Here is a 27,424-nt window from a genome sequence, read left to right on the forward strand (position 1 = left end):
AAACACAACCAGAGGAGGAATTTCAGTTTCAGTTTTAGTTTCACAGCACCAAGCACCTTACAGAACAGTTGAGTTAAGCCACGCCCAGGCTCCTTGCTCACACAGCAAATACTGCTTCAGTTTCCAAACAGCCCTCAACTGTCTCACACACTTACAAGATGCTAGCCACATGAATACCGATGGATGCTGGTAGGCAGAGGCAGATATTTTTCCCCTTATTTTCCTCCCCCAAAACTAAGCTCAACCACATAGTTTTGTAGCAAAACATGGGTATCGAGCTACCATGTTTCTCACAAAATAAGGCCAGGCCTTATTTTTTTTGAATCCCGAAAAAATGGCTAGGACGTCTTTTCGGGGGCGAGTTAATTTCCCCCCCACATGCACCAGTGCTGTCTCCAACAACAGCATCTGAATCGCTCCCGCTTTTCCCCCGTCCCCGTAACAACAGGAAAAACAATTTTTGTGGTGGGAACCGTGGAAGCGTTTCAGCCGCTTCTCGGGTGGGAAAGCTGCCTCTGTAACTTCCACAGTTCCCGCTGCTGCTGCCACTGTTATTGGAGACGGCACTGGTGAGAGAGGGACAGCTGCAGCTCAGCCTGAGTGCTTGGAATGCAGGAATGGGCTGCGCACTGGGACTTTTGCAAACTTGCAGAGCCCGAGGCTGGAGCACTAAGGGTAGCAGCAGCAGAGACGCTGGCTCGGCTCTTCTCACACCCACCCAGCCGCTCAGGATTAAACCAAAATGCAGCATGCAGCGCTCCCAGGTACCTCAAACTGTTTTTTTCCTGTTGTTACAGGGACGGGGGGAAAGCGGGAGTGACTCAGACACTGTTGTTGGAGACAGTGCTGGCGAGAGAGGTGCCAGCACGAATGGGAACCATGGAAGCTACGGAGGCCTGAGAAGCAGCTGAAACACTGCCGGACAGCCACGCCGACGCTGCCCGTCTGCTGACCCAGGTAAGGGACGGGTAAGGGAGCCCTCCATGCTCCACCATGGTGTTAGGAGCGGCTGATGGTGAGGCATGGCTGCCTGCGGGGCACTCCTAATGGCAAGTTCCCCCTCTGCCTCCCCCCCCATTTTTGCATGTTTTAAACTAGGCCTAAATTTGGGGGGAGGGGCTTAATTTCATTTTATGCCTAGAAAACATGCTGGGTCTTCCTATTGTGGGGGGCCTATTGTTGGAGAAACACAGTAGTATTTTATAGTTTAAAATGAAAGGGACATATATTTCATAAATTGAGGAAGAGTTATTCCAAGTGAAACTATAAACTCACTTTTATTTATTTTTTATTTTTATTTTGATTTGTCAATCGCTTACAAGATAATAGGTATAATATATACATAGTTATGAATACATGAAATGGGTACATATAAGAAAAATAAAAGAAACAACAGGACAGGGACGGTAGGCACGTTGGTGCACTTATGCACACCCCCTACAGACCTCTTAGGAAAGGGGTGAGGTCAATAGTAGACAGTCTAAGGTTTTGGGGGGGGTTGGGGAAGAAACCAAAGAGTCAGGTAGAGTATCCCAGACATTGGCCACTCTGTTGCTGAAGTCGTATTTCCTTCAATCAAGTTTGGTGCGATTAACCTTGAGTTTGTATCTATTGTGTGCTCTTGTGTTGTTATGGTTGAAGCTGAAGTATTCATTGACAGAGGTAGAATGCGACAGGGTTAATAACTGGTTCAGGATTTACGAGCTTCCCTGCCTGCTGTGAGCCGCGCACCTTCAATCGTCATTAGCATGTCATTAGCACATTGCTGCCGAGAAGCAGCCTTTGAAACAGCCCTCTTTTCTTGTTTTTTTAACTGCAGCTGTGCCTCATTCGGCAGCAGAAGTTGAAAAATCAGGAAATAAAGATCGGGTATGAGCCGGCTGGGTAGGTGGCCAAAAACATCAGCAGACATAGAACCGGTTCTATATCTGCTGCTCTTCAGAGCTACCGATTCTACAGAGGTGGACAGAACCGGTAGAAACTCACCCCTGCAGGTAAGTCATTGCAATGTATGATTTTATATACTATACTTAGATCAGATCAAAGACATAATTCAAGGTTTTTCTAGGTCTAGAATTTCAAGTCTGGTGGCATAAGGTATTCTACAACGAGTAAAGGAGTGGAGAACTCTTCTTGTGAAATATTTCTGGACTTTCTCAACTGTGCTAATATCACATAAGTAATGTGGGTTCCAGACTGATGAGCTGTATTCGAGTATTGGTCTACCAAATGTTTTGTATGCTCTAGTTAGTTGTGTGATATTACCAGAGAAAAGGCTACATAGGATTAGGTTAACAACTCTTAATGCCTTTTTGGCTATGTAGTTACAGTGGGCTCTAGCACTTAGATCATTAGAGATGAGTATTCCAAGGTCCTTTACAGAGCTTGGATCATCAACAAAGTCTTGACTATTCAGCTTTTATTTTATTTTATTTTCTGATTTTTTTTTTGCCAATATGTAAGACAGAGCATTTATTTGTTGAGAGGTGAAGTTGCCATTTGTTTGACCATTCTGATACATAGTCAAGATCTTTTTGAAGGGTAGCAGTATTATCTATGGTATTGAACAGCTTTACATCATCAGCGAAGAGAATGCAGTTGCTCTTAATATGATCACAGAGGTCATTTATGTAGAGTATGAAGAGAGTTGGTCCTAGAACACTGCCTTGGGGGATACCACTATTGACAGGTACAGAATTTGATAGGACACTCCCAATTTTGACCATTTGTTGTCTCTTTGACAGGAATGCTTCTATCCAGTTATGCAGTTGTCCAGAGATAGCATAAGATTTTAGTTTTAGGAGTAGTTTGTCATGTACCACTGAATCAAAGGCTTTACAGAAGTCTGTGTAGATTGCGTCTATTGTTTTGTCCTGATTGAGTTGTGTAGTCCATATGTTTTTGCAGTGTAAGAGTTGCAGATTACAGGATAGTTTTTTTCTGAAACTAAATTGTTTATTAGAGAGTAGGTTGTTTGTCTCTAAGTGGAGAATGATGGATTGGTTAATAATTGGTTTCATGACTTTACAGGTGATGCAACATAAGGAGATTGGTCTGTAATTTTCAACTAGGTTGGGGTCTCCCTTCTCGAAAAGTTTCAAATGTAGGAAACTCTGATTTTTCAGTCCACCAGAAAGTTTAGATAACTGAACCAAGTATATAAGTGGTTTGCAAAAGTATTTTGTATCTTTAAAAAGAAATTAACCTTTGTACTGGTTAAAAGTGGCATTTCTTTATGAGTGGTAGGTGGGTAGAGCTAAGACAACCATTTCATTTCATGTACTCTTAACTTTTACTGTAAACTAAATTAAAAAATATATATTTTACATCATTCTTTTCCGTTCACAAGAATTTGCTAAATTACAATTTTTGTGACTTGTTTTGTAGTTCATCCAAGGACTGCATACAAGGCTTGAGGAATTACATACACCATCGTTGTATTTCAGGTTCTTCACCTCAGGTTTGAATGCGATGCTAATCATAAGCAGCCAAGCTAAGCAGCTGGCAGTGGGAATTGAATTTCCCTTCTGCAACATTTTCTTTTTACCTTTTTTTCACTTTTACTTTAGTTTACATTTTCACTCCAGGTTTTATGCACAGATTCTTTTGTATGTTGTAATATGATTTCTCATAGTCATAGATATGGAAAGCTTCCTCATACTTACAAAAGTAAAGGGGTGGGTGGAACCAGACAATCATAAGGAGAACGATGGTATTTGCATAGAAAGCTTTTTCTTTTGGTACCTTCTATGACTTCAGACTAATGAAATCTGCAAGAAACTGGCAAACCAGCATTTTTCAGCCCTGTCTCTGACAAGGAAAAACATTTTGGGAAGAGGTACAGGTATAGGTAGATGGTTCAGTTGATGACTCTATCTGAATTTAGCTCTTGTACTCCAGTCTAATAAATTAAATTTAGAAATGTCCTGGGATGGACAGTAAGCTAAGAAAGAGTAATAGCAGTCGGAGTACAGTAGTACTTAGTATAGTAGTCATTGACAATTGAGCCCAGAATTTATGTTTTTAAATAAGAAATTTATTAAGTGAGTCCAAAACATTCTCAAAGATCCATCTCATCTTGGGAACCTTTGTTTTTAACTATTACAATCTGGCAGACGGTACAGAATAATAAAAACAAGGACAAATAGGCTGAAAAGCAGCTTCTATCCCAGGGCAGTAGCTCTTTTGAATTCTACTGTATAGTGCAGTGTTGGTGCGGTGTCGGGGGTTTTCGGTTCAATGTGTGGAGTGTGAAGAATATGTGTTTATGTTCATGGTCATGATGTGCACTGAAGATGGTGTTTGATTTCATTGTACGAGGTGCAATGACAATAAAGTAAACTAAACTAAACTAAAGTAATTGTTAAAAGAATCTATCTTACCCATTGACTTTGCTTTTCAGAAGGTTGTAAAAGCTGATCACATGACCCTGGGATACTGCAACCATCATAAATGTGAACCAGTTGCCAAACATCTAAATTTCAATCTGTGACCATGAGGATGCCACAGCGGTCGTAAGTATGAATAAGAGTCACATCACTTTTTTCAGTGCCGTTATAACTTCAAATGGTCACTAAATGAACTGTTGTAAGTCGAGGACTACCTGTATCATGAACAGAGCAAGAACACTTAACTCCATTTAAATCTATGGAAAGATTTGTCCATCAAGCGTTCTTATAGTTTATTCATCTGTAAATATGGGAACGATTCATTAAAATGTAAACATTTAAGGTTTTGAAATATGTAGTCTTGAATAAACCTCAGATGGTGATTCCACCATCTTGTAATTTATGGGCAACTGGTTCTCAATATCACTCGTAATTTCAGTGAAGTCATTTGCAGCTATAGGAGTACAGTCTGTGTTTGCATAATGCTGAAAAGTTCAATTCCTGGGCAATTCCAGTCAGAATTATCTTTTTCCAATCCGCTGCAAAATGCAAATCTGTTTCTGACTGGGAGCTTGCCAAAGATTTGCCTCAAGTACTGATACTTTCTCTCTCCCCTTTTTCCCCTTCCAATAGCTAGAAGAAGTTTTAAGCAGCATGTTATTTAAAAAGGAAAGAAATGTCAAATAAGCCCAAGAAAATCTTCTGTAATATATACAGCTCTGAAATTTAAGAGCAGCAGTTCAGTGAAGTCAGCAGTATATTCCCCAAATAATTATCTCCCATCCTAGTATTTTATAGTGAATATAATATAAATTACACATTACAGTATAATTGTGTCAAGAACTACTAGGAATCTAACAAGTTACTACATGGAGAACCTATCAAAAGTACGTCTTTAAAGTTTACCACTCTAGATCTAAAAGTCTTCCTATTTATTCTGGAATTCCAAATATGATCAAGTGGTCCTTTGGATACATGAAGGCACTAACATGTGTAATCACGTTATTGACACACTGCTGATGTCCCCCTTGTGAGTGTTCCTTTTCTGATCAGTTTCTGATATACTGATACTAAATGACAAGATCTGAACAGATCTCTGCTTTTATTCATCTCAATGTGAACAAAAACTTTCCACTCACATTTGTTATCTCAGGCAAAGGGGGTCTGAAATCACCGTGTAGAAGTCTGCTTCTTGCATTCTAACAGATCCAAGAACAGCTGTCTTAACACTATAAAGTAGAAACAGAGTAAGTCCTGTAATGTGAGGCAACAGCATTCAAGATGTTGACCTGGCACTCCATCTACATTTAGGCAGAAATGTGTAAAAGTCTTGTCTTGCCTCCTTATGTTCCTTGACTTTGACTTCTAAGTTTCAATCAAGTTGGCACATTCTAGGTTCCTTCAGTTAAGCAATGCCTTCCATTGGGACCCCAGAAATACGTCTTCTTGGTAGCAGTGCTTGGCCTCTGGAACAAGGTTTGCCCCAAAATTCAGATGCCCCAACCTTCTGGTGTTTTGAAAGGCCCTGAAGACTTAACTCTTCATCCAGGCCTTTGATGAAGATGATTGATGCCCCTTTCCGTCCTTCCTTCTTGTTCCAATCCAGGTATGTTTTCTCTGCCATCTTTATTCTTTTTTGTTGTCTCCTTATTTTAAATATTTTTATTAATTTGTAAACTAATCAGGAATCAGGAGGCATATACATTTATATTATTGTAGTTGGCTGCACAATTAGCCAGATGTTTAGACTTTGCTCTGAGGTAAACAGGCATGATATTCTAGCATTAATCTATGTATTTAATTGCATGTTAGGCCAAGTTAAAAATAGTTGTTAATGTAGCATTAACATCATTCTTTTTCAATCCTAAGAAATATTTTGCTTTGAATACATTACCTCAATAAGCCTTCCAAAAATCATTTCTGCTAGGCTGCTATTATGATCTCAATAGTGTAGTTGACTTTTGGGACTGAAGCAACAATATAGCACACCTGGTCTAAAGCCAGGGCTAAGAAAAATTGAGCCAAGAATCTCCCACTTCTGAGTTCTGAGTAATCCAATGCCTATTTAAGCAAACATATGTCCAGTGCAGTTCAGTTGTACATAAATTGGTTGAGAATTGCCATGTTAAGTACAATATTATATAGTATTTGTATGTTGCAGAGATCAATAGGAGTAGTTGTAGTCGCATTCTTAGTCAACCAACAGCCTAATTACAGTGTTGTTCTATTTTTTCACAAATTAACAACTCCACTAACTTTGCTTAAGAAACAGCATTAAAACATATACCTGGACCATAACATTAAAGAGCAAGAGCAAATTGCGAAGAAATTTCCTTATATCCTATTCTGTACTAGGGGGAAAAAAATAACACATTTCTGTTGAAAAAGAGCAGCAAATCTAATGAAATCATTGAGTCTAAGTGCAAAGAAGTTGAGTGTCCTTCCAAAAGTCAGACTTTTCAAGATTTCTTTCTCTTTCACTGTCTGATGAAGTAGAACTTTATCACAGAAGCTCCATTCTGATGGAATGTTGCCATAAACTATGGATTTCAAGTTTTCCTGGGCTCACTTTCCCAGCATCACACCTGGCCTTTGAGTGACATGATACCAAAATCTGCATGGAGCTGGACAAAAACTAAATTTTATTTAAAGCTAAACTCCAGTACAACTAAATAAAATTAATGATTATTCACCAACCATATATTTAACTATTTTCACTTCACTTCATTTTGTTGTTCTTTTCTATACTCTTTCCAGTGTTGTGACACCAAAACTGGACATTGTGATTGTAGTTTGACAAGAGCAATACCATCATTTCTTTTGATCTTAAGACTATTCCTGTGTTGATGCAGCCTAAAACTGCAATGGCTATTTTGGCAGCTGTACATTAGTGGTTCATGATCAATCTGTAATCTATTAAAACATCCAGATCCTTTTATTTATTTTTTATTTGATTTGATTTGTCAATTGTTTACAAGATAATAAGTATAAGTGTATACATAGTTATGAATACATGAAATGGGTACATATAAGAAAAATAAAAGAAACAATAGGACAGGGACAGGGTAGGCACGTTGGTGCACTTATGCACGCCCCCTACAGACCTCTTAGGAAAGGGGTGAGGTCAATAGTAGACAGTCTAAGGTTAAAGTTTTTGGGGTTTGGGGAAGAAACTACAGAGTCGGGTAGAGTATTCCAGACATTGATCACTCTGTTGCTGAATTCGTATTTCCTGCAATCAAGCTTGGTGCGGTTAACCTTGAGTTTGTATCTGTTGTGTGCTCTTGTGTTGTTATGGTTGAAGCTGAAGTATTCATTGACAGGTAGGACATTGCAATGTATGATTTTAGATACCATGCTTAAATCAGACCGAAGACAACGTAATTCAAGGTTTTCTAGTTCTAGAATTTCAAGTCTGGTGGCATAAGGTATTCTACAACGAGTAGAGGAGTGGAGAACTCTTCTTGTGAAATATTTCTGGACTTTCTCAATTGTGCTAATATCAGATACGTAATGTGGGTTCCAGACTGATGAGCTGTATTAGAGTATTGGTCTAGCAAATGTTTTGTATGCTCTAGTTAGTAGTGTGATATTACCAGAGAAAAAGCTACGTAAGATTAGGTTAACAACTCTTAATGCCTTTTTGGCTATGTAGTTGCAGTGGTCTCTAGCACTTAGATCATTAGAGGTGAGTATTCCAAGGTCCTTTACAGAGCTTGGATCATCAACAAGATCTTGACTATTCAGCTTGTATTTTATTTTCGGATTTTTTTTGCCAATATGTAAGACAGAGCATTTATTTGTTGAGATTTGAAGTTGCCATTTGTTTGACCATTCTGATACACAGTCAAGATCCTTTTGAAGGGTAGCAGTATTGTCTGTGGTATTGAACAGCTTTACATCATCAGCAAAAAGAACGCAGTTGCTCTTAATATGATCACAGAGGTCATTTATGTAGAGTATGAAGAGAGTTGGTCCTAGAACACTGCCTTGGGGGACACCACTATTGACAAGTACAGAATTTGATAGGACGCTCCCAATTTTGACCATTTGTTGTCTGTTTGACAGGAATGCTTCTATCCAGTTATGCAGTTGTCCAGAGATACCATAGGATTTTATTTTTAGGAGTAGTTTGTCATGTACCACTGAATCAAAGGCTTTACAGAAGTCTATGTAGATTGCATCTATTGTTTTGCCCTGATCAAGTTGTGTAGTCCATATGTTTTTGCAGTGTAAGAGTTGCAGATTACAGGATAGTTTTTTTCTGAAACCAAATTGTTTATTGGAGAGTAGGTTGTTTGTCTCTAAGTGGAGGATGATGGATTGGTTAATAATTGATTCCATGACTTTACAGGTGACGCAGCATAAGGAGATTGGTCTGTAATTTTCAACTAGGCTAGGGTCTCCCTTTTTGAAGATGGGGATGACTGTGGCTTGTGACCATAGGTTAGGCAAGGAACTGGTCCTGAAAGATTTTTCAAAGATTATGCTTAGAGGTTTGGCTATGGCAGTGGATAGCTTTTTTAAGAAATAGGCACATATTCTATCCGGTCTAATAGATAGAGATGGTTTTAGATTGCGAAGTGCTTTTTCAACATTGTCTTCTGTAAAATCAATATGTATTAGATCATTGTAGTTATCTGTGGTTCGGCTAGGAAATACTGGGCGTGATCCATTGCTGTTTACAAATACTGAGCCAAAAAATGTGTTAAAGATGTTGGCTTTAATGGTGTCATCGTTGCAGTCTTTACCATTAGGTCCTATCAGGGGTGGGATGGACCTTGAATCTTTTAGTTTGTTGTTTACAAAATTGTAAAAAGCACTGGTGGAATTGGTGCTTAGAAGGTTTTCCTCTTGTTTAATGTGATAATTGGTGCATTCGGTCTTTATCTGGTGGCATAAATTTTTGTATCTGCTTTTGAAATTGGCAACGTGACCAGATTTGTTTTTCCGTCAGAGTGATCTCTTTTTGGATTGAAGTTTCCTTATTGTTATGGGCAATCTGTTTTTTTGTTTTGTTTTGGGAGTTGTTGTTGGTACATATAGTTTGATGACTCTTTTGACTTCAAGTAAAAATATGTTGTAATGGTCTTCAACAGTATTGCATCCAGTGAATAGAGATTGCCAATCAAGGCATGAGAGATCGTTGTCTATAAGATCATAGTTGCCTTTATGAAGTTATAATTGGGGATTACGTCATTGTGGTGGTTTTTTTGTGGACGTATGTTGAGACAAAAGTCAATCATATTGTGGTCACTGCTGGAAAAGGGTTCGTTAGTTTGTAATCCGTAAATTAAATTCAAACTATTGCAGAAGATGAGATTGAGGCAGTTGTTTAGTCTAGTGTTGTTGGTTACTAGTTGTTCCAGTCCCAGATTTGTAACAGCATTGTAAAAGGTTGCGTGTATGGTTTCAGTTGTACATTTATTTAGGGTCCAGTCAATATGAGGCAGATTGAAATCACCAAGAAAGATAAAAGGGTATGGGCAGAATGCTGCCCATGTTAGTAGTGTATTTAGCTTGTTTACATGTTTGATGTCATAATCAGGTGCTCTGTAACATAGTAAGAATCGAATTGTGATATTTAAGGATAGTTCACAGATAATGGTCTCAGGAAGAGCAAGCTCCTGGGTAACTTGGATATTTTTTAGATGTAAGAACTTTTTATAGAAGATAGCAACACCACCTCCTCTACGAATTTCACGATCTGATCAGTAAACATGATAGTCTCTTACTGTGGTAATAGAGTCAGGGAGAGATGCGTTGAGCCATGTTTCACAGACAAATATAATGTCGAATTTAGCCATATTTAGTAGGAGGAAAAATGTAGCAGAAGCCTGATGATGGCAGATGAGATTCTGCCGAAACGTTGCTACAACTTTAAAAGCACAACTACAATGACATGGGAAAATACCCAGACAAAGCTGAATGCCATATATATGTGTGTGTGTGTATATATTTGTTTTCATAGATTTTCATGGGTACAGGTATGCAGATCTTGGCATGTTCAGATCTTTTCCCATGTAAGATTGAGGGTATCTTGGTGACGTTTTGATGAGGTCCCACTCACCATCTTCAGGTTGGTGCTTTTGGTTGCTCTATAAATACTGGTGGGGAGATGTGGTGTGCTGGCTCTGTTGTAAGCGGGATGGTTGGCTGTGTTGTTATTTCTTGATTGGTTGATGGAATTGATGTTTGCAGATTGGTTGGCTTTTTTGTAAGAACCTGTGTGGCTGAGGTGCTGGCTATCAGCCTCCTGTGTTGTAACGACCTGTGTAATGGTCTGCGTGATGACCTTCTGAGTTCTATTGTTGTGACCTTCCTGGGTCTTGTGCTGTAATCTCCTGGCATTGACTGTGTTGTAACATCCTGAGGTTTTGTGGTGTAACCTCCTGAGTTCTGTGTCTTAAAGTGACCAAGTTTGGAGACCTCTGCTTTAAGACCTTTCAGACATATTTTATGAAGCATGCATGTCCGTCAGAAAACTTGCGTGGAAACCTATATCCATAAGTTAATATATATTCTTCTATGAAACAATTTTAGGGTGATTATTTATCCAAAATGAGCGGAAAAACTGAGCTGAACAAAGAAAGAAAAATGATAAGAGTCAAAATGTGCTGGGTGGAGCGCAGAGAACAGGTATTATAAAAAGTGAAATACCCAACACATTTCAAGGAGGTAAAGTTATAAATTTCCTAGTAAAGCAAATTCTTTCCATGGGAAAGGCAACATAAACTAATTGACATGATACTCTCTGCTCATTTTATAATCTTAGAGAACAATCTTTCTCCAATGCACATATACCACGATTTTGCAAGATATTATATTTGTTGTACATTTAGATGGCAATTACTGATAGTTTGTTTAACTGCTTCACTTATGCATTTTTGTAACATAAAATAATATAAGTGAGTTAAACAACCTTTATGTGGAAATAACAATAATGTACTTCCTTTTTCAAAATATTCTCTGGGAAGGATCCGCAATACACCCTCCCACAAGTGCTCATACATGTCGGATATAATACTTCAGAGCAGGAGTTGGATTCCACCAGTATACTAACCGGTTCGGTGATCGCACGCTCCACATTTCAAAAAGGTTTTATACTTATCTTCTACTGCAGTCCCTGTGACTAAAACAGCTGAGGCGCGGCAAATCACTCTGCTGCGTAAATCGGCTGTGCTCTCATAAAAGGGAATAAAGCACAAGACAGAGCAAGGATGGGCCCACATGCTCGTCACAGAGAACTGGTTCACTGCCAGCTGATCTTCAGAGCAAGGGGTTTGCCCAAACTGGTCCAAACCAGTAGAATCTCACCCCTGCTTCAGAGTCGTTTTGCTAGAAGCAAGAAATATCTTTGTAGGGTCTGGATGCAATGATCACACTTAGTTTGGGGTAAGATAAAATCTATTAGTTGAATTTAATTCAGACTCATTGTCTACTTGCGAATTTTGGAGTACAGTTAACATATCTGTATTTCACGGGTATTTAACAGAGATTTTTGTTTTGTTTTGTTTTGTTTTTTCCTACAATCAAACATGACCCAATAAATGGCAGCTAAATAATCAGGCAGTGTGTGAAACTTCCAAGCATGAACTGAGGCCCATCAGTAATGATGAAATCAGACTAGCTAAACCAGACCTTCTAGATATAATCTGAAGGATGTATTTGTCTGATAATAAGAGCTAGTTAAACACTAGCGTGCATATGTCTCTCAGTCTGTGAATACAATTTAAGCAAGAGAAGTACTGCAACTAACATTCAATAATTAATGTAATATTAATATGTAATATTTAAACTAAGCAAATCATTACTTCTTACACATTACTTACAAAGTAATGTAAAAAAAAAAATAGGACTGCTATATATTTATCTAGTATACAAATCTGTCTGGTATAATTTGGGGCCTGTTTGGAGTAGTGATTATTGTACCAGGCTAGACAATGGATAACTATGAGGTTTACTCACCATCTAAATTATGAATATGAATTATTGTCCCATTAACTAATTTTAAATTTATAATAATGTCTGATATATTTGGAGCTCTAATGAAGAAAATGGGCAACTTGGTCTTCTGTTCCAAAATGTGCATTACTATAATCCATAAATTGCTTTGAATCGTCTCCTCTTCCAAGAGGAGGTAGGTTGGTGAGGTAGGTTGGTTTTTTCCTATAAGGACTACTGCCTGACCCAAAATGAATGCTCTGGGGGAAAAATACATAGCTGAATACTATATTAATGTTTACCAGAAGCTGGGTAAATTAAATAGATGATGAAATCCATATGGAAGATGGCTACTGAAAGCTCAGGAACAAGATTTTCCAGCGCATGACTGAAATATAGAATAGAATTCCAGGTTACATTCTATATTTTTAGTAAACTCATCCTCTAGAGCCTTGATCGTAACAGTGTTTAAACCCATTGTAATTATATGAGTTCTGTTTTGTTCCCAACTGTAGAGAACTGAGGGAATGGCCTTGGAACAAAACAGGTGGAAGAGCTGCTACCCAGGCAATAGCCAGATAAACGGGACCTGAGCCCAGGCCAAGAATGTAAGTGAGTAAACATTGCACAAGGATAAAGGAAGGAAAGGGAAAAACACATTCAGACTTCCTTGATTCTGTTACTGAATGTATAATAGAAGTAGTACTGACCTACATGGTACTGATTTCTTAATATGGTCTGATACCAGCATGGTATGTATTTATTATTACATTGTGATTTTTTTTCCATTTTGGAAGATTTATAATTCTTGTTAGACACTCAGAATCACTGAGTAAATAAATACATAACAGGGTATCTGTAGCTGCTGTGAAAATAGCCTACTATAAGAACTTGTGTCTTACCTTTAATGCAGGGTGTCAAACTCACAACCAGATGTATCATGTGCTAGCCACCCCAACCTCCAGTTTAGTGAAGGGGAGAAAAGTCACAATACATCATGTGATGGCAACGTGATGCCATGAGTTTGACACCATTGCTTTAATGCATAAAAACACTTGTTTTTATGTTAATAGAGGCTGGTTAATCTTACTAGATATAGATAGTCCTCGACTTATAAGCATTCATTTAGCCACCATTTTAATTTACAAAGGGAGTTACAATGAGTTCTTATATTTATGACTGTCACATGTGATCAAAATTTGGGTGCTTGGTAACTAAAAATTCTTGTCCCAATTGTGGTTGTAAATCGAGCACAACCTTAACTAGACAAATTAGGGTAGGAGATAGAACTACCAAATCTAGGCTGCAAAAATCAACTTAAAACCAGGAAAGAATTGCTATTTGATGTCTTTTGGGCCCAATCCTGGGAGAAGCCAGGTCTTTAGACAGAATTCCACATGGGACAATTAAGATAATCTTTATCATTCAATTAATAATGTTTTTCTTAAGAAACAAATGTCTGTCTTCGTGTGATTTCTTCACTGATTTCTTAAAACTCAAAATGGATATTTAGCAAAATTAACTTATTGACATAAATGAATGGATATACAAGTAGACACTTTAACAGCAGACCACCTCTAACATTCTGGCTGAATGGAAAAATGCATTGTGGAGGGCCATTCTATAACAATTTGCTGGCAAATAATCAATTTTATTCTTTACATCTGCATAGTTATTTAGTGATCTAAGGCTGACTTACCTTAACTTTTGTTAAAATTTTATACAATTTATCAGAAAGCATATGTAAAATGACTTTCCCATATCTATGTCCATTCCTGGAACTGTACATTTTATACGAAGAAAAAAATAAAAATTTAACAAGATATTGAAAATAAAAAGTGAATAAAAAGCTAATACAAAATGCAGAAGAGCATTTTTCTAAGATTATGTAGCTCAGGGATATAAATGCTACCATGTTTCCCCAAAAATACCATCTACCTCAAAAACAAGCCGTAGCCCACTTTTCATGCCTGTGCCTAATATAAGCCTACCCTTAAAATAAGCCCTAATTGAGCCCTGCCCACCATCTGGTTGTACAAGGCGGGATGAGGCACAGGTAATAAAATCAAGTTAGGGTGGAGGTGGTGGGTTGGAGGTGCCCCACGCATCCCACACCTGCTTACAAGGCTCATCACACTGGTAGAGCCACTCTTGCAAGGACTCTGTGAGGTACAAAATCAGTTTTCCACAATGGACAACCAGATATCTCTGTAAGTCTCAAAAGCAGAACATGAATGCACCAATATGGGCATGCTTGGTGGGTAAATGGCAGTCACCATATATGGTACATGCGTCAACACAGCAGTTGTTATTTTGCTTAAAACACGATTGCTATGCAAAAACATCCCAGTCCACCCTTTTGTGCAAATACAAACAAGGTGGCTTTTGAAAGCAAAAAAAATGGTGGCTAATCTGTTGGAGCACGCAAAAACATACCAGCCTACACTATCTCTATTTCTATTTGCCCAACCCATTGAAATGTCAGTGCAATATTCACAGGCATTCAAAGTGTCTATCAAACTGGGGTAGAACAGAACCAACGTGGCTAATAGCCATCTACATCATGCATTCATTTAAAATGATCACAACATAAGTTCATGAAAACAATTTTCTTTTATTTCTGTGTAGAAAAGTTATTTGGTTTTGTTGGTCCTGGATCTTCCAAATAGTGACATCATGGAATCCTAGATTTTATTGTTAAGAAAGATGGGAGGAAACCCATTTCCACTTTTTCTACACCATGTAATTTCTACACTTGTGAAATGTTTTGCATCAATAGTATTTAATCCATTCTCTCCCACTCAAAAGAAAGTGCTATAATGAGGACATTGCAATATTGTACACAATGAGGAAACAGTGAGTATGTCCAAAAAAGTCTGTTCTATGGTTTGCAGAAGGAGGAGATTTCAATTGCCTTTTAATAGTCTGAGAAGTGTTCTCCTTATCACATGCTCCATCAGGCTGTACACAGAGCAGGAAAAACCTACTGACCAAAATGTTCTTCTAAATGGCAGAAAAGCATTATTTGTCTTCCTTCCTGAAAGAATGTAACAACTTTTACAAAGTCCTCTTACTCATAATAAAAGAATGTAAGCACTTTTTTAAAAAAGGTTCTAGTTGAAGAAAGCTTCAACTCACATGGACCTGTTCCAAAAGTTTATTTGTTTATTTTAAATTAATTAATTTATAACTCCAAGTTTATAAAACTAGGCTGCAAATGTCCATACTTTTCTACATTTCTTTGCTGCCGTCTAGAGACCATATGGATGTTTGCAGGTCAGATAGATAATTCTCTAGAAGAGATTCTTCTAGAACAGGGGTGTCAAATTTAAGACCCGGGGGCTGGATCTAGCCTACGGGGTGTTTAGATCTGGTACGTGAGGCCACCCTGGAAACAGCCCTTGGTGCCTCTGCCAGCAAAAATGGAGCTTGGGAGGGCTCCATTTTCACGGGCAGAGCACTCAGGCCACCACAGGCTCCCCCAACATGAGTGATGTTGACCTGGTCATGCCCAGCCTGACCACACCCAGCCTGTCCCCCTGAGGTCAAACACAACCTTAATGAGGCCCTCAATGAAGAAGAGTTTGACACCCCTGTTCTAGAAAGCCTCAAGTTCTACTTCCAACAACTTGAGCCTTTGCTATTTTTGGAACCATCTTCCCTAAGCAAGAGCTACCTGGCTTACACATTCTAATAGGGATCTCAGGTGTCAACCTTATGGAAGAAGGATTTAATCAGGCAGCAATGTGTTTATTGTTTTAACTTATTTATTATAAAGAATACTCATGGATGTTTTTACTGTAGGTCACCTTCCTTCCAATAGGAAACATAATAAGCAAAGTGGATAATAAGCCCAGAAATAATTTCCTGGAATGGTTAGGAAATTGTATCTGAAGGCAGCTACCACCTAGCTAGAGTAATACTCAATCAGATGGATCCAAGGCAAGTTTCTATGTTCCACCCATCAGCATCATCAAGTAGAGGTGTGATGCAAACAAGTCACATCTGTTTGCATCACACCTCTCAAAATAGCAATCTTACAAATAGGGACAAGGGACATGTGAAATATGAAACTTAAGTATGAATATCTGGAGATATTTCAGAAAAAAAACATATTGAAGTAATGAGGGGGAACTGACATCTTTGCTTGCTGTCTTTTTAGAGAGTGGAAGAATATACAACAGAAACAACTGTGCTTGATGTGAGATATGAGCTAATAATGACTATTTAGTTAAGGAAGTAGAACATTGGGAAGGAAATGAATGAAATGTAAGAATAAACTTCTTAATTTTAAGAGGAAATTAAGGTAAAGTAAGATAAGATAGCCACTTATCTCAAACTTCAAAAGGGCACTCTATACTAAGTTAAAAGGTATAATAAATGGAATTGATAAGACTGCAATATTAATGAAAAAGAAAGTCAAGATGGGAGAGAAATACCAGAAGCGCAACCAAAAACAATTCAAATAGGAGGACAGCAAAATCAGCCAATGTGGCTATACAATTTTAGTGAAAATCTGAAAATAAAAGAATATATACAGGAGAAAAGAAAAAGAAAAGAATAACACTTCATTAAAAAAAGAATGCATATAAATGGTCTCAAAATAAAAAAAAAAGTATCAGGAAAGACAAAATAAATTAAGGATAGCAAAAGATGCCAAAAGCAATACAATTTCCTTTTGATTTCTTCAAAATAAAGGGCTCTTGTATTTCTAACAAATGTTTCTAGATTTTATCTATCTTGCCTGATAAAGCTTTTTTGGAAACAGAAATGGTTATACCTGTCTTGTAAAGATTCAGATGCCAAAGTATTGACTCAACAGATTACGTCTAATACCTCCTCTTGTTGCACAATAGGTTAAAAAAAGGATCATCTGTTATAAAGTTGACCCAACAAAGGCCTCAGAATTGCCCAGGAAAAAAAATATTTCATTTAATATATCCTATATTCTAAGTTGCTTCAGTAAAAGAAATAAGTTTTATTATGTAGCCGTGCATTGTTCAACAGTTTGCCTTTATGATTGGAGGAAACATAATAATCCCAGCAATCCCATCTGATTCCAAAATCTGAGTTTAAGGCAATGTTCTGACAAAGGCAAAGAAAATATTTTGCTTATGAAACTGCAAATGTGTTTACATTTGCATTTTCCTCTTTGCATTTAGACTGAAACATATGTACATACATACATACATACATACATACATACATGTATATAGACGAATATATATATACAGACGAACACTATACAGAAGCCTGATGATGGCAGATGAGATTCTGCCAAAACATTGCTACAACTTTAAAAGCACAACTATAATGACGTGGGGAAATACCCGAACAAAGCTGAATACCATACATATATATATAGATACATACACACATATATACACATGCATACACACACACACACACACACACACAGTGTTGATTGATTCGATTTGAATCCTTTCACGATATTGTAATCAAATATTGAATTATTTTTGCATTGATTCACACTTTTAGGGCAGAAAGAGCATTAGGTAGGATCAGACTGAAAGCTCATTCTCCATTTAACAAAGACCATTGTGCTGCCTTGTACAACCTGTTATTCCTCAAGGCAGATATAATTTGAGTTGAAATGTCTGGCAACTTCCACCAGACCCAATCTTTGTTTTGCCACAGATCTTTAACTGTTAACACAGGTAGGCTCAAACATCACAGGAGCCTCTGTAGCGCAGTGGTTAGAGTGCAGTACTGCAAGCTATTTCTCCAGCCAGCTGCCTACAATTAGGCAGTTCAAATCCCACCAGGCTCAAGGTTGACTCAGCCTTCCATCCTTCCCAGGTGGGTAAAATTAGGACCCAAATTGTTGGGGGCAATATGCTGACTCTGTAAACCGCTTAGAGAGGGCTTTAAAGCACTATAAAGTGGTATATAAATCTAAGTGCTATTGCTATCTCTCTGGCCAAAAGAACTAATTTAAGTTGAGGCTTGTCTTTAAATGGATTTCTGATATGTCAGTTTTACAGAGAAAGATGAGGATGGGAAGATTTGCATATCTCAAACTCTGCGTAGAAATTGATGGATGTATATCAAAGCTATACTGTTTTTGAGAGCCAGCAGGATGTAGTGGTCAAAACATTAGATGATAATTCAACAGACACAAAGTCAAGTTCACCACCAACCACGGAATCTCAGTATTTAACTTTGGCTAATTGCTTTCACTCCACAGAATCTCCCTGACATGCAGATAGTACTGAATTGATAAAAACTTGGTTAACTTGTCTGGGAGATATCTTCCCTAACCCACACACCCCAAAATTGTTCCATAAGAGGGCAAGAGTAGCAAACTACTCCTCCTTTGCTATCAAAACCATAAGTACATGTCCATGAACTCACTTTTTATAATATATCCCACCAGAGTGAAGAAACCACTCACTAGAAGCCTCGTCTACTTTCTGGTCTAATGATTACTGCTGGGGAGTAATTTCAGAGTTCCGACTGTTCTCTTCTCTCCCTAGATCAAGACATAAGAGAACCATGACCAAACAGCTCTTGACGCACCAGAGTAATTTTGTGGTCCCCAGAATTCTCCAATATCGTAAAATCTTCAGCAGTGATTTTTGTAAGCATGTTTTTTTAAAACAGAAGAGGTGAGTTAAATGTCTAGTAATTTTAACACGCTTGCATTGACCTTTAAAAAGACATCCCTGGAAGCCATCCACAAACCAAATGCAGTTTACAAATTTAAGCACCCAAATCCTTAGATTTCCCCATCATAGCAGCAACATGAACGAATAAGTAAAGTGAGGGGAGCAGCCAAAGGATCTGTGGCTCTGTGAGGAAAAATCTGAAAACTACTCAATAGTTGCTCTGGAGAAGGTATTTTGCTGGCAATTGTCCAATTCTGGAAAAATTGTATCTTTTTTATGGACATTTTGGTACTGGATAAAGATATTTTATATTGTTGTGATCTGAATTTTTAACAGACATTATCTAGCCTGTGTTTTGATTGATGCTATAAAATTGGTCTGCTATCACTATTGCTTTTATGGTTATTGTTTTAGAACTGCATTGTATTATTTCATGTTGGTAAGCTTCCCAGAGAAAATACATAGATTACTTTGTTTTAGCTTGGAGCAATTATCAGCAGCTACACCTACGTATGCACTATTTTTTTTTTTTACTGGATTGGGGAATATATAGGTAACTTATTCTGTCATCAGATTCTTTGCTGATATAGAAACCTCTTACCTGCTTCTTTGATTTCATTAAGTTTAAGGCAATGCAAATGATTTTTCTCCCCTTTTTATCTATATAACCTTTGGTAAGGATGAAAGACCATGACCAACCTAACTCTCCCAATGATCTTCATAGTTGAGGACATTTGCAGTTCACTTTTGAATAACAACCAATATGTGTAGGCTGAACTTGTGTTTGGGTTTGTATAACAGACTATACTAGGAAGAAATCTGCACCAGAGGTGGTATTCAGCCAGTTCAGACTGGTTCTGGCATACCAGTAGCGAAGCGCGCACACATAGAACCACGCATAGAACTGGTAAGAAAAAATCTGGAAATCGACCACTGATCTGCACATAGGTGTGGGCCAATACTATCCCAAGTCTCTATGGAGATTCTCAGTAATCCAGGTCATGGTTGTCCCATGGTTTGAAAGAAGGGTCAAAGAGGCCATCTATGTCAAAACTGAACAGCCCTCTCTCAACAGAGGGGAAGGGGTACAACATCATCTATCTCCGTCTACAACACAGTCCTTTCAGCAGTTCCAAGAAGGCTCCAGACCAATTTGCACTAGTCAGTGTGATCCTCAAGATACAGATAAACCTTCAAGTGGCCTCAACAACTCTCTAAAAGAATGCAAATGATCAGCTGTCTGTAAGGAATATAAATTCGTCCATTCCCCATCATTCAGTCAGAGCTGAAGAAGCTTCTTGGAGGCTAAGTGTCTTCAAAGAAAAACCAGAAAGTCCAATTGCCTCTTGACAAAAGCACCTTTGGGACTATCCCAAGTTGACTGTTACCATTAAGCCAGTGTGAATGCAGAACACAATAAGTTCTACATAATCTATGCATGTATGCATTTACTGAAGTAAACAAAGTCTTAGGAGCTTTATAAGGGAGTAGGGGGAAATGCAAAACTGTGATTACAGGTAATCTTTGGTCACATTCATCATACTCTAAATCCCTAGCAAAGATGAGATCTCTCTTGCTCAACCAAACCACGTAATGGAAAAAATATTCAGGGGGTGACGAGAATAGTGGTTAAAATACTCTGGCTTATTTACCACATCACACACAACTGAGGGGGTATGAAAATAGCAGCTTCGAAGTTAGCAGTGCAGCAAAACACACATTTTAAAGTAGCTTGCAAAGTGGTTGTTGCTACCTTACTGACACTGCAGAATTGCTGAGGGCAAAAGGCTCAGCACATAGATAGTTGTTAATCCCTGTAATTTACTTGCACTTTGTCATCCTATGGTAAATAGATTTCTGTAACAGTTTCTTCCTTATTTATGTTTTATGCTCTGTGCTTTTTTTACAATATCTTATTTCAATATTTGGTTGATATCTTTGTTCCCTAAGCATTTACTACTTGGAAGAACCCAGCATTTTATAATGGCATAAAATTTGCTTTTTTTAATGGAAGATTTCCATGCAGAGTTGGCACACCCATGCTGGTAAAGGCAAAATCTATTCCTTTTATTAGCTTTTCATTCCTCCAAGCCTTCCTGTAAGATGGGCCATATCTGTAAGATGATCCATTTGACTTGAATCAAGTTAATTGGATTTGTAGTAATATGATAAGAGTTTGATGAAGACTTTCAATTTGCTGATGCTTTTGTGTGCCTGTCTGTACAGTTGCCTATAGGGCTTATTTGTCAGGTTTCGGTCATATAATAAGTATTGCCTAATATTGGATAGTGCATAAGTCTCAGTCTTGCTAAATATGCAATGAGCTCTAAATATCTAGGTCCTGTGTTACTTGGTCGCAAGTATATTTCCATTATTCTGAAGCACCCAATATGTGAAAAAATAAAAGATTTAGTGGAAAGAGCAAGGCAAAGAGGTCTTGATCCCCTGGTTAATTGTCAAGGCTAAAGGATGCCAAACCGGCTTTTTCAAGCTTCTTAGAAGAAAATTGAATTGTAGGTTTGAAAGATAAATACATTAAATATAATAGTACCAAAGTACTCAGCTGCTTTGAAACTAATCTAATTTGGTACTCAATGCATTTTGACAGGAAAATGTTGTCCCGGTACTTGTCATTTGTTTGGTACTCAACGCCCAAACTACAACTTGTCTGGGTCAATGGCCTCGCAACTTGTTATGCTTTTCAGCCGAAACCAAGGTCGATGTGTCAATCACGCGATAGTTCTTGTCCTGTGCATATCTCCTTGCAGTCCTATATTAGCTTCTGTAGTCAGTTTTTTATATTTTTATGCTTTTTTTCTCATCAATACAGATAAAGTGAAGTTTTTATTTTATTTAGCATAAGTATTCATTAATTTTTAGAGTGTTGCAGTGGCCTAGAGGTCAAGCTCTCACCTCATGATCAGGCGGCTGTGAGTTCGATCCTAGGTTGTAGCAGATATTTCTCTCTGGGCACAATGAATAAATATCTGCTGCGAACTCTGCATTGGTGACAGGAAGGACATCCGGCCAGTAAACTCAGCTCGATTCAGTTGCCCCGACTCCACCTCGGTGGTAAGGATTCCGGGGTCATTAAAAGACAAAACATTCATTAATTTGTAGATTTATTTCTTATGTAAAGTAATGCTATACAGCCTTATCTGTTTACACACTCCCTTAAAAATGTGCATTGCCTTTGGTTTGGGAACACATTAAATTTATTTACATTATTCCTTATGGGAAAATTTTGTTTGGTACTCATCATTTCTGGTAGTCATTGAAACAATAAACGATGAGTACCACGATACTCATTTGTCTATCTTCCCATGCTTTCAATGATTAGATTGTCATAATATTGCTATAGTATTAAAAATAATAATCTGCCAATGATACTGGATAAATTCTATAAGATTAAAGGCATTCAGGTTTGGTTAATGTGAGCTACCATGAGATTGTTGTCATCTATGCATAGGGCACCTTACAGAATATAGTCCAAATAAGACTTTTTTCCCCACTACTGAGCTGAAATGCATTCCACTCTCCGCAAGTGAGCAGAAAACTACCCATATATCACGACAAAACTTGTTATAAACATTCTCTTTCCACTTTTTCAACTCATTGCAATTACTATCTTTTTTTTTCAAGCTAATGGTTGACAAAGCTCAATTGATTTTTTTATACATTAATGCTGCCATTGAATATTATTATACTTACATTATAAAATAATAATCATCTTTGATTAGGGCTACCAAAAACTTAGCTACCCTGTAGGTGGCAGCAAAGAGTTAAAAGTTTTAGAAGCCAGATTGTATTCCCTTGGTAGGGACTACACCAGGGGTCTTCAAACTTGGCAAGTTTAAGACTTGTGGACCTCAACTCCCAGAATTCCTCAGCCATTTTTGAAGACCTCTGCTTTAAGCAATTACATTATACTGTACAAAATGTATATGCTAGTTTTAACTGTGCTGATGCCAGCATGCACTATGTAATTTGCCAGCCAACAAGCACCCTACCTTGAACCTTGCCAAAAGGAATTGTGTATCTAATGAGAAACTGGTACATTTTTCAGAGATAGTGAACATGAACCAAAACTCTGAAGGTTGTTGTTTTACTACTGTCCAATGTAGGAATCTACGCAATCTACATAGACTTCTGTAAAGTTTCTGATTCAGTGGTACATGACAAACTACTCCTAAAACTAAAATCTTATGGTATCTCTGGACACCTGCATAACTGGATAGAAGCATTCCTGTCAAACAGACAACAAATGGTCAAAATTGGAAGCATCCTATCAAATTCTGTACCTGTCAATAGTGGTGTCCCCCAAGGCAGTGTTCTAGGACCAACTCTTTTAATACTCTACATAAATGACTTCTGTGATCATATTAAGAGCAACTGTGTTCTCTTCGCTCACAATCTAAAGCTGTTCAATACCACAGACAATACTGCTACCCTTCAAAAAGATCTTGACTATGTATCAGAATGGTCAAACAAATGGCAACTTCAAATCTCAACAAATAAATGCTCTGTCTTACATATTGGCAAAAAAATACATAAATCAGAAAATAAAATACAAGCAGAATAGTCAAGATCTTGTTGATGATCCAAGCTCTGTAAAGGACCTTGGAGTACTCATCTCAAATGACCTAAGTGCTAGAGCCCACTGTAACTACATAGCCAAAAAGGCATTAAGAGTTGTTAACCTAATCCTACATAGCTTTTTCTCTGGTGATATCACACTACTAACTAGAGCATACAAAACATTTGGTAGACCAATACTCGAATACAGCTCATCAGTCTGGAACCCACATTACGTATCTGATACTAGCACAGTTGAGAAAGTCCAGAAATATTTCACAAGAAGAGTTCTCCACTCCTCTACTCATTGCAGAATACCTTATGCCACCAGACTTGAAATTCTAGACCTAGAAAACCTAGAACTACGCCGCCTTCGGTCCGATCTAAGTATAGTATATAAAATCATACATTGCAATGTCCTACCAGTCAATGAATACTTCAGCTTCAACCAAAACAATAGAAGAGCACACAATAGATACAAACTCAAGGTTAATCGCACCAAACTTGATTGAAGGAAATATGACTTCAGCAACAGAGTGGTCAATGTCTGGAATATTCTACCTGATTCTGTGGTTTCTTCCCCAAACCCCAAAAACTTTAACCTTAGACTGTCTGCTACTGACTCACCCCTTTCCTAAGAGGTCTGTAGGGGACGTGCATAAGCGCACCAACGTGCCGACTGTCCCTGTCCTATTCTTTCTTTTATTTTTCTTATATGTTTCCATGTATTCATAACTATGTTTTTACTTATACCTATTATCTTGTAAGCAATTGACAAACCAAATAAAATAAATAAATAAATAAATCTTTGGATTAGAAATTCAACACTAGAGGGCAGATGTTGCTTAGGAAAAAGGCAAAGCCAGTCTTTACCTTGAAGGCATGTATGGGCTAACTTGACCTAAATAGCATCCTTCTTAATATGGAACAAAAAACGAGGAGACAGGAGTGTGCTAAAATGATGAAGATGCTGACAGAAGCAACAGCGTGGCAACCCCCCCCCAAAAAAAAAACATTATGCCAGCATCACATTTGCCTATTTTGACAGCCAAGACCTATTTTTACCCAGCAACAAAAGCCAGCAACTGGTTCTTTCCTAACCATTTTGAAATGAGATACGTTTAGCGGGTGAAAATGCCCCTCTACAAGTATCTATACAAATAATAATAAATCTATCCTACTTAGAATGAAACAGTGTTGGTATTGCAGGAACAGCATGTTTGCTGTTGTCAAGATGCCTATCAGTTTGCAGTGGAAAAAAACATGAAATCCTTTGCTTAGAATTATCATTGCAGTGCCTATAAGTCTGAATAAGTAAGTAAATAAATAAATTTCCTTAAATAAATTCCCTGCTTCAAACTGTCATTCATGATTTGCAGCTATGTTTAGCTCCATTAACCATGCTCATTAGATTACCTATTATTAACTAAACAAAAGTGGAGTTTCAAGACTTTTGGAATGATCAGATTGAATTGCTTTACTCCAAATAATCAGCATCATGCAAAAGAAAGTAGAAAAGATTTTCACAGACTTCATGAAATTTCAAGAATTTATAACACAAAACTCAGAATATCTGTTGGGGCTTGCATACAAGTTCTTAATGAATTTATGACACAAAAACTAAGCAAGTTAATGACTGTATCATGCCACAGAGGTAGAATTCAAACAAGACAACTCATATACAACAGCAGCAACTGAAGACAAATATTAAATTTACTGGGAATATCACACTTAGACAAAACTGGTATAGAATTTTATCCTTGGTATAGTACTGATTGTCAAAAAATAATTATTTTTCTCAAAATTGTTGAAATTGCAGTAATTCAGATTTGTGTCGTAACATTGTAAACACAACAATTCTGAAATATCATTTATTGTACAATCAAATAAATTTTAAAAGTTGAATTCTCTTTCTGGCAAGTTGTTTTCTGTGAAATATTACCAAACTGTACATTCCTACAGATAAATCCTTTTATTAGAAAAATTGGAAAATAAGCTGCAAGAATATCCATAAATATTGAATGTAAATTCATATTTGAAGAATAAGTCAGATAAAGAATTCAATTCTACTTGTAAAGTATTTGTGGATTACAGTTCTTTGTACAGATCTGTAAAGCATCTGAAATTTGGGCTTCTTTTAACTTAAGACTTCAATATATTCTTGCCTGATTCATTAAATAAGATTAGACAGATTAGACAGAAAACTTCTTTAATTCTATTTTGATTTATGATTCTCATTAGACTACTACATTTAAGATACTCTAATATGCAGCACTAATCCAATGTTACTTCAAGTTTTTTAATTAACCTCTTTTTTCTAAACTTATTTTTTATTTTCTTTTTACATGTCTTTTTTTCAGCTTTTCTTCTCAGCTGTTCTTTTAAAGTATATGCTAAAAGAAAAAAATAATTTTTAAAAATAAATAAAATGCTTATTAAAACAAGCTTGCCTTGCTGTAAGGTTTTTTTCTTCATGAAGTTGCAATTATAACAAATTTGCTACATTCTGAAACCTCAGGGCCTCTGAAATATCCTTAGTTTTCTATAATAGCTGTCCTGCTTTGAGGCTGTACTTCTACACTAGTAGTGTTTAGGAAATAACAGGAAAAAAACGTTCAACTAGCCTTTTAATCATTTTTATCAGGAAATGTTAACCAAGACTTGTGCCCAGATATTAAAATGAGGAGGGGGGATGGAGGGTGGGGATAGTATTTGTGAGATGATTAAGCTATCATGACTTCAGACAAATTGAGGATGCTCACTGGAACTTATTAGTATCTTGCCTTGGAAATTAAGAAAATGCAGATCTTGCAGGTCTACAGATGCATGGGTGATCTTTGCACAACACATGAAAACTTGAATCTGTCAGCTTTGGCATTAGCAAAGAACCAGGATTGTAATGGTGCTGCCCTTAATCCCCCAGTGTTAAGATTTTGAAACTAAATTTGCATAATTCAAGCTAAAAGGGGGCTGACAATCTGGTGGTGGTATCACCCATTATTGCACCAGTGTCATCTGGTGGTGGTATCACCCATTATTGCACCACAATGTCTGGAGCTACATTGTCTGTTAGTCAGGGAAGCCCATCCTTGCAAAATTATACCTATTTTCAGATTACTGCCATGGTTACCAACAGATTTCAAGATGCAGTTTCATATTCTGATTGTCTTTTATGGCATAGCATCAGCATACATTCAGAAACTGTCTTGCAAGATGATTCTGCTGATCTGGTCCAAACATCAAGGTAGAAGGGATATACTAATGAATCCGTCTCATTAGGGAAAAGAGGAATTAATCAGTGAGGAGGTCTTTTCAATAGTAATCCCCCTATTGTGAAAAGAAGAATTTGATTCCCATCTTTGTATTTAAGAAACCCCTTCAGCTGGCCTATGGACCCAAGTTAATTATGGGATGTCAATATTACCATTGTTTATGATATATGAATTTTATATGTACAAGTTATTAATGTACTATATGATTCTAAGCAGTTTGGGGTGAATATTGGGCGAATGAATGAATGAATGAATGAATGAATGAATGAATGAATGCCTGGCCTGAAATAAAACCAAGATGATAACAAAGAATTAGAATTTTCCATACCTATTTGCTGCCATGTAGTGATCATCTAGCTGTCTAAAGTCCAGACATATGGTAAGTGGGCATGATGTAACAGTTTTCCTGGGTCTTTATTTCCTTAATCAGGCATTAGCTATATTAATTCTGTTTCATGTCTCAGGACGCCATGCAGCTGACCATTAGCAATAGTAATCAGAAGAGCTTCCAAAGTTGCAAAACAGTTGTTGTGAACCAAACCATAAGGAGAGTTGGTTGGCTTTGATTTAACATATGATGTGAATCCAAACTGTGATATATGTAGCATGGCTCGTT

At 37.4% G+C, this 27,424-nt stretch overlaps 1 long non-coding RNA gene across 1 annotated transcript in view; it reads left to right on the plus strand.

Annotated features, from left to right (window-relative positions):
- The first annotated feature begins 1,752 nt into the window (after positions 1-1,752).
- The window catches only part of LOC148125405 (uncharacterized), a 37,065-nt gene continuing 11,393 nt past the window's right edge, over positions 1,753-27,424 (plus strand). The window contains exons 1-4 of the long non-coding RNA XR_015744060.1: positions 1,753-1,994; positions 4,403-4,514; positions 5,542-5,994; positions 12,848-12,940. This is a non-coding gene — a long non-coding RNA (uncharacterized LOC148125405). The remainder of the gene's footprint in view (positions 1,995-4,402; positions 4,515-5,541; positions 5,995-12,847; positions 12,941-27,424) is intronic.

The sequence above is a fragment of the Pseudonaja textilis genome, chromosome 6 (genome assembly GCF_049901715.1).
Source record: "Pseudonaja textilis isolate UNSWEBS1 chromosome 6, rPseTex1.2, whole genome shotgun sequence".
Lineage (NCBI taxonomy): Eukaryota > Metazoa > Chordata > Lepidosauria > Squamata > Elapidae > Pseudonaja > Pseudonaja textilis.